The following is an 8,958-nucleotide window of genomic DNA, read 5'->3' on the forward strand; positions in this document are numbered from 1 at the left end:
CCCCCCCCCACCACCCCCCCCCCCCCCCCCCCCCCCCCCCCCCCCCCCCCCCCCCCCCCCCATCCAGTGGGATGGGGGAGAAAATCAGGAAAAGAAGTAAAACTCCTGGGTTGAGATAAGAACGATTTAATAGAACAGAAAAGAAGAAACTGATAATGATAACACTAATAAAATGCCAACAGTAGTAATAAAAGGATTGAAATGTACAAATGATGCGCAGGGCAATTGCTCCCCCCCCGCCGACCGACCCCCAGCCAGTCCCCGAGCGGCGAATCCCTGCCCCCCACTTCCCAGTTCCTAAACTAGATGGGACGTCACATGGTATGGAATACACTGTTGGCCAGTTTGGGTCAGGTGCCCTGGCTGGGCATGAGAAGCTGAAAAATCCTTGACTCTAGTCTAAACACTACTGAGCAACAACTGAAAACATCAGTGTGTTATCAACATTCTTCACATACTGAACTCAAAACATAGCACTGTACCAGCTACTAGGAAGACAGTTAACTACATCCCAGCTGAAACCAGGACAGTTAGTAACTTTTACTTTCCCAGGTGTGCACCTAGACATAGAGGAATGCTCCCAAACAAGGTTATCATAGGAGATTCATTAAATGTACATATTACCATGAAAAAAAGGAATGTGAAAATTTTGACATTTTCATTCCACTTGTGAAGACTCATATAAACATTGGGACATTTCTAATTTTCAAACTTGCCAAATCTGGGGGAAGATTTGACCTGTGTCCTTTTGGAAACATTTAAGCGAAGGCTTTCCTCTGGCAGTGGAAGCAGCTGCAGCACACTGTGTTTGGGAGGCAGCATCCTGGCTAATTTGCCAGGGGGAAAGGAGCAGCAATAAGAAGCTGAGGAGAGAGGACTATAAATACTGCATGGCTGCAGCTATACTGCTCCCTGAACCAAGTTACTGTTGCTACATTGCACACTGCAAAAATGTCAGATCTCTTCACTGTACAGCACTGAATCACGTGGAAATAACTAACCGTACTGTTCGTCTCTCTTTCGGCCGGGAGTTACGGTTTGGCGTTTTTTAGATTGATTTGATAAGGAAAATGGCTTATGTGACCATGCTGTCAGTCTTTTCTTCTCTCCTTGTCGTTCTCTTTCTACTTGCCAATGGCTTTCGAATTTATTGCTCAACTTCAGCTAAATTTTTTAAAGGAACACAAATCTCTGAAGGTTTTATGTTCCCACAAACGTGTTAAAAATGAGCGATTAGGTGTAGGAGAGACCCACACTAGAGCTCCCACGGAGGGAAAGGCATGAGGTCAGCAGTTGCCTGTCATGTTTGATGTGTCGCCCGAGGGATGGATGAGCCTGTGTGCAGCTCTTGCCCAGCCACACATAAAAGCAGCGTCTGGAAGAGAAACCTGTTGCAGTAGTAAGTGCTAGGGATGTGCTAGTAACTTGGGATTTCACAGTACAGAGATTTATTTAGGGATGCATTGGAGGCTCTGAGGTGTAGAGGAGCTTCTGCTCTACTGATCCTTTGCTTGAGGAGAGGAAAAAACAGCATCTGGGGGGGACTCAGTAATTTTTGTCTCCATGTGGGTGTTAAGAGAATCCTTTTGCAGAAACAGAAGGTCGGACAGTTGCTCATTTTCCCAACAATGCTGTCTTTCTCCGCTGTGTAACCTCACCCAGCCTCATTAGGAAGCCAGTATTGGCATCATTTAATCTGTTTTCTATGAATTTGCAATATACAAATACTCGCATTTAAAGAGCTTTCCCTAGCTCTTGGCAAACCACTGTTTTTCATGTTGATTTTCTTATCCTTAGGGTTAGCTCTGGGGAGTACTGTTAAAAATAAGTTAACATCTAAAATACAAAATGGAGTCATGCTGCTGTGTAATTTTTGTAAATAGAAGAATTTGGCCTCCACACAGACCAAACTGCTGGCATTCTCCTCTCTTCCACAAAGAAGTGCAGACATTCTCTGCAATGAATTTCTGTAGCCTTTGTTTGTGGGGGGTATTTAGTAGCTGAATGCTTAACATTTATGTTGCTTTTGTTTTTTTGTGGTATTTACCAATAAGGTCGCAAACTATTTGCCTAAGGTTCAGGCTATTGCTGCGGATATACCTTCAGTAAATCTTAGCGATATCTATCCAAAACTGACCAAGTTAAAAATCTTCCCTAAAACCAGCAAAGCTTGTTTTTGGAATATGTTGAGCAGTTGTGTCAGCTTTTGAGAGCAATTTTGGAAAGTTTAACCTATGATGGATATTTCCAGTCCCAGGTAATTCTTCCTCCTCTGTCTCTGGATCCATTTAGAAGCTGAAAGCTGGTGCGTGTAAAAGAGATAGTTCAAAAGTGGAAGCAGTTTATCCTGTGTCTCAGAGATTAAGAACCCTGTTAGGTTAGTTATTTGATTTTGCTTTGCTTTTCATCTGCTTACTTCTTTCTTTGTATGGATTCTGGTTTTTGCCTTGTAAGAAACAGCTGATGATCTTTCCTTACCTACCTTTCCTGTGACCTTCACGATTGTGGAGATCACATTTGTATTCCCCACTCTAAAAATGCAAAAGCTACTAGGTTTAATCTCAAATGCAGCTTATTTCAGTGTGGGAAATGTCCTTCAATAGCTATTTTTGTTGCTGCTGTAAGATAGTTGTACAGAATTATGCAGGTGCTGGAGACAGATTTGTAAGTATTTTGTTCCTACTCAAAACTTGTTGGATAGATTTGTTTATTTTTAGTAAAATATGTCAAAGTCTATCTTTATTTAAAATAAAGAATGGGCTTAAATACACTGAAAGTACACTTAAATGTTTGAGTATACATGTACATAGTAGCAGGAACTATTACTTGAATGTGCACAGTAGGAAGGGTCTAATAAAGCATAGAATAAGGAGGGGTGAATTTGAGGTGAAGTCAGTTTTTATTTATATTGGAGAAAATGGTGCAGTGCCAATGATGTTCACAGAATTATCCTTGAGTAATTCCAGTTTCACTTATGGTCATGTTCTGTATTTTTTCTGGAGCTGCATGACTGCTTTACACTTCTCTTGTGTCTAATAGAGAGTGCCTGTTTAGACCTCTTAATGTGGTTAGAAGTAACAGATGTAACATAATCTAGTATTATTTTTTGATGGAGTACCGTACACCAAAAAGTAAAAAAAGTTTGCCAAACTTGCTTTCGCAATGGAAATCTCTGGATTTTCCCTTCCATTTATATTTGTAAAAGGAGGAAATACATGATAGGCAAGACTTTTTTCAGCATGAGCTTCTACCCATCAATGAAGGCAATAAAATTTGAATCTGGTCATGCACACCGCAGAGCTTATCAGTTAGCTGGCTATATGCTATCCCTTACTGTGCCGAGAGCTGGACTGTGATGCTCAGCACATGTCTGCTGCTTTGGGGAATCTCTCTGGGGTCTAGAAACAGCAGACCCTAATTTCTGGATCTCAGCTGGACTTGGGGAAAAAACAAGCATCTTGCTGCACCAAATGCACGTGTCCGGGACACTCAGTGCTTTGGCAAGACCTGAATCAAGGAAGATGTCCGTAGGTAACAGCAGAGCAGCATCTTTCACCTTCTGTCAGATCTGGCCTGAAATAACGTCTTTCTTGACAACCAAAAGAGCCTATTTTTACCTTAGTACTGACTTATGCTGCCAGAAGCAATCTGAAGTGAGTGAAGTTACATCAGGCTCTGCCCTTGCAAAGCTATGCGTAATAGTTATGTTACAGCATGATGAATATGTTGGAAATTTGCAATGTGATAAAATTCCTCTCTCTCTTGCAGACTAACATATCAAAATCCCCTTCGTGCTGTGAGTGTTTCTGCTTTATAGATTTTTAAATAGCGTGGCGATTAGGTCACTGAATTTCTTTCTCCATGTGTCAGTCTTCTTTACAGCTTTCTGTATTTTTTACAGGAATCTGAGATGAGAGAGCGCTAGATTCTAATGATCATCTTGACACCGTTGCTCTCATCTGTATATTGACAGGTAAGTTTGCCAAACTAATTTTGTAGAGAAATCATTTAAATTACTCATGTCAGGTGGGCAAACCTACAGTTACAGCCCAGGACTTCAACCGTGTGTCTTGCTGGATTCTGCTAAGGCGTATTTCAATAACCAGGTGGTCAAAAATTCTTGAAAAACCTGCTTGATCCCCAACAAGGAAAATGTTCCTCATCCTGCTTTACAGTGTTGGGTGGATTACAAGAATGATCTCAGAGCAGAGGAATTTGCAGCTTAACTGTAGCCTGTAGTGGAGACGGCTGGCAGATCTTGTAAACTTTTCTCCTCACACCTAACAGCTCTCTTCCTCCTCCTACTGAATATACTTTAAATATGAACTAGAAGGTAGACTAAAGTTATAATACTTCTTGTATTAGACACGTTAAAACCCTATTTTTTGTCTAGGAGCAATTTATTAATGAGTTCAGTGTAAATTTGCAACTTATGTTAGATTTGGATAAAGAATTTCTGGGGTTTTGTGCTGTAATGCCCTTGTCATACAATTAGGTGAGAACTGATGGACTAATGAGTCAGTGTAGAGCCTCTTGTGATACAGCACAAACATTTTCCTTGTATCTTTTTTCCCTTACCTTATCTGAATGCCGCATTTTCAGTGTTTTCTATTCAAAAAGGCTTCTAGTCTCTACAAATTTGTTTTTTAGGTTTTGGGTGGGGTTTTTTGTGGTTTTTTGTTGTTGGTTTTTTTTTGTTTGTTTGTTTTGTTTTCAATCTTATCTTTTCTATGATTCTTTTAAAACACAAATTAAAAAGTTTTGGTAGTACTCCGGAGACGACTTACAACTTTTTATGCTAAACAGTTTCTTAAGCTAGAATTATTTTATTGGCTTCCAGTTCAATCATTACAAAATAAATAGAAACTTTAAACTCAGAAATCAGAAAACTAGAACAAAAAGAGCAGTGATTTAAAATTAGGTTTCCTTTGGTAAAGCTTGATACTTCTGTATGATCTGAAAACTAAAAAACTCATTTTCTCTGTGATAAGAGAAACTGAAGGTGCCTTTTCTTGCATTGGCTGCTGCAGGTGTCTGTGTTAATGCACATTATGAACACAGATCAAAGATAAGATAGTGAGTCCTAACAGTATATTTGGATGAGCATTGAAAGGAAAGTGTAAATACAAAAATTATGTAAAATGTGTGAGATGGATTGCTGTAAAGTGTGTGGTGACACGAAGTAGTTTAATTTGGAGCAGTAGTCTGTAGAAATGGAAAAAGGAGAGAAAGATTAAAAAAATACGTGTACCTCAAAGGCCAGTACAACAGAAATTTCTAGCTTATCAGGCATTTAATAATTGACTGCTTCTCTGGTAGTGCCACTATCAAAGATAGATACTTATGCCAATCAAAAGAGAAAGGTAACGGTACAGAAACAGGTGCACAAATTTAGATTTTAAGTATTGTATTTAACAGTGTGTTGAGTTGATGTGAATAACTGTTTTATTGGCTGAAACATTTAAGTGAGTTTGCAGTTGTGGTTAGGAGCTTTTCAGGGGTCAAGCAGGTCTTTAGTCTGTGGCATGACCAAAATAATCCATCAGAGCCCACGCTGTCACTCCCTGGTAAGGGATGTATATATTTGAATTGGATACAGAAGTGAGGAAGTGTGGTTTGTGAAAGGAAATACATGAAATAATTATAAGAAAAGGAAAATAAACTTAAGTTGCTCAATTTTAAAATTATTTGCTCAGTACTACTAAAATGTGTGTGGGAAACAGAAAGGTCTTATCAGCGTATGGCTGAACTACCTTTCAAATAAGTCTGAAGCATAAGGAACAATAGTTACTCATAACTAGCTTTGATAATATATAAACACTGAAATATAGTTTAAAATACAGATGTGATTCTGTAAGGCCTTTGCTTACCTTTTCAGTCTTTTTTTTTTTTTTAATGTCGTTCTTTCCCATTTACATTCATAGCAGTCACAGTCATTGCAGATGTGAGAAGCAGACATTCATGATTGAGCATGCTGTGCTGTTTCATACTGAGAGACAGCAGTGACAGTGATGTTTGATATAGGCTGTAAACACTCCTCTGCGCTTTACGTGCTTTGAGTAGTTAGTGAAATGGAACTTTTCATCCCATTTCTGTAGTTTTCCTAAAAATATTATGGGTCTTGTTGCATGTATCAGTCTCTGGTTTTGAGTCTTTAGGTTAGGGTTTGGTTTTTTTTTTTACAAACCAAGATATATTAAACAGCCTTTATTACAATATACAAAATATTGTAATTATATATATATTTGGTTCTTTTTAATATAACAAAACATTATTTTGTAGGTAGTCTTTCTGACTTGCTATGATCTAATGAGTCTTCCTCAGGCTAGAAGACAGGGGATCCAGTCCTGCATCCTGGGTAGCCAAGTCAGCATCCTGGGTGCTGCTGCAAGAAGAAATGGTCTGAGAGCCATCCCGCTTTGCCTGGTCCTCCTGCCAAGGCAGTGGTGGTGCAGCTCCGGGGCCTAGCGTGCCTTGTGGAGATGTGGGGGGAGCCCTCCATGGCAAGCAAAGGCAAGCTGTAATGGTAGGAAATGCAGCTGTCAGGCATACTGGTAGCTAGCTGCAGGTTCGCAGTGGGAGAGAGCAGTCCCTGGTGACCTGTTCTATTGGGTGGAAAGTTAGGACACAACCCAAAATCTGTACAAAAACCTGGGGAGGAGCTGCTGACTCCCTGTGACCTAAGGGAGAGCCAGGAGAAGTGTTGAAACTATCAAGTAAAAATGAAAGTGTATAAGAAAATTAAACTCTGATATGCGTCCAGTACCATGAAAGGGGCAGAAATGGTCACTCTCCATGTCTGGCTGAAAAAACATGTGGAGAAGAGGAGTTTAGATCTATTAAGGCCCGGGGAAAACTTCTGAGGTGAGGCAGCTAAGTGATGGCAAGTGTAAAAAAATAAAACCTGTAAGGCAAACTAAATAAAATCCATGGGAGAATGTGAAGCAGACATAAAACCTAATAGCAAATCTCTCTTTAATGGTTCTTTCCTTTAAAAGTGTGAATTGAACAAAATATATTTCTAGTTTTATATTAATGCTGAAAAGGAGGGCTTTTCTTGCTCTCTCTCTGCCTCCTTCGTTCCTGCAAGGAGCAAAGCAGAGTGGGATAACTAAATCTCATTAATGGGTATGTCCTGAAGGATTTGGTTCACATGATGGGCTTAATTATTTCCTTCCCTGCACAGCTGCATTACACAGTAAGCAGAGCTGCCTAGACGTTGTTCTTCTCTTATAATGAGGTGCAGGGATAGGTAGCTCTGACAGCATCAACAGCAGTGTTAGGAAATGAGCTTTGCATAGAAATTGTTCAGATTAGCAATACACGTAGAATTATTTGAGCAGCGAAATAGAAAGAAGTTAAGCAAAATGAAGGGTGCGTGTCATAGGGTCACTCCCGCCCCCGGGTTTATAGAAAACTAGGAGTCCTCTCAAGCATGGTATTCCTGGGCATCACTGCTCTTCATTCCTAGGGAAGCATGGTCCCATGTGGGTGGCCATCACAAACATTTCTGACTGCAAAATCCTGTATCAGCAGCTGCTTGATACCTATGGAGCATTAGTAAGAACTTTTACTAAATCCTTCCTTAGTGGGAGAAGCTGATAGTAGTATGCCTGGAGTTCAAGAGATGCCGTTTTTTATTAGTAATATTTTATATCATGATTCAGTCAAGATTTTTTTTTTTTAAGTGCTTTTATATTCAGTTCACATACCTTGATCAGACTGTGATAATTTCCATGGCTGGAATCTCCAAAGTATGCTGCCATAAAATTATAAATGGTAATGAATTCACTTAATCAGGTCTTACAGGAGTACAATCAACATGAAATCTAGTCAATTAGAAATAAATCTGTTTAAAGTATTTCTGGTTCTCCAACAGCCTCATTTTAGGACTTACCTGTGACTGAATTAGAGACCTACATAAACAGGTAGAAATTAGACTTTGTAAAGAAGTCACTGTAAGTGTTATAAAAAAATCCAGAACTTTTGGTCATGCTGAAATTTACCTGAAATCTCTGTTGTAAACTATAGATTGGACTGTTCAGTCAATGACTCTTTTAAATGTGATGTTCCCTTGAAAAGCACAAGAAAGGAATATATCATCAACGGTAGGTTTAACAGCCAGCATGCATTTGTATGGTTGAAAAAACTTTATACATATGAGTATGTTTTGCAGTGTGTAAATATGGGAGACCATATTGATTGTAAAATGTATGTTTGCTTATACGCTAACTTTCAGGAAGCTTTAGGGTTATAGACCTAAGCTGTAGTTCTAGGTTAATCTCTTGGTTTTACCTTAACCCTTACAGCTCTATTTAAAGACAAAATACAGATACAAGTGCTGCATTTTGCTGGTGGCCTCAATAAGACCAAGCTGTCCATACATCCAGTGTGGTTGCCAGTGTTGTTTCTAAACTTAGTCCTCACCTTGCCCTTCTTCATAGGGTCAAGTTTTTGTAAATGGTTTGGTCATGGCTTTGTTACATGCATCAGTGTGAGGGCAAAGTGACCTTATCTCTACCTCTGACATGGAGGAGGCCACGGAGCGTGCTTTTGTCAAGTTTGCAGATGGCACCAAACTGGAGGAACAGGGCTGCCATCCCTAGGGACCAAGGCAGGCTGGAGAAATGGGCTGGCAGGAGCGATGTGAAATTCAATGAGAAGTACTAAGTCCTGCACCGGTGAAGGCAGAGCCCCTGCAGCAGCGCAGGTGGGGACTGGCTGGCAGGGGAACAGCTCTGAGGAGAGGGACTGGGGTGTCCAGGCAGGCAGGTGGGCATGGGCCAGCAGTGTGCCTGGCAGCCACAGCCGCTAACATCGACCTGGGCTGTCCTGGCAAGCTGCACAGCCACCAGATTGAGAAAAGTGATCATACCGCTTGGCTTGGCACTTGGTAGACCACATCTTGAGTACTGTGTCCAGTTTTGGACATCCCCCCCCCCCCCCCCCCGCCAACAG

Source organism: Haliaeetus leucocephalus, unplaced genomic scaffold, assembly GCF_000737465.1.
Source record: "Haliaeetus leucocephalus isolate CR32 unplaced genomic scaffold, Haliaeetus_leucocephalus-4.0 Scaffold173, whole genome shotgun sequence".
NCBI lineage: Eukaryota > Metazoa > Chordata > Aves > Accipitriformes > Accipitridae > Haliaeetus > Haliaeetus leucocephalus.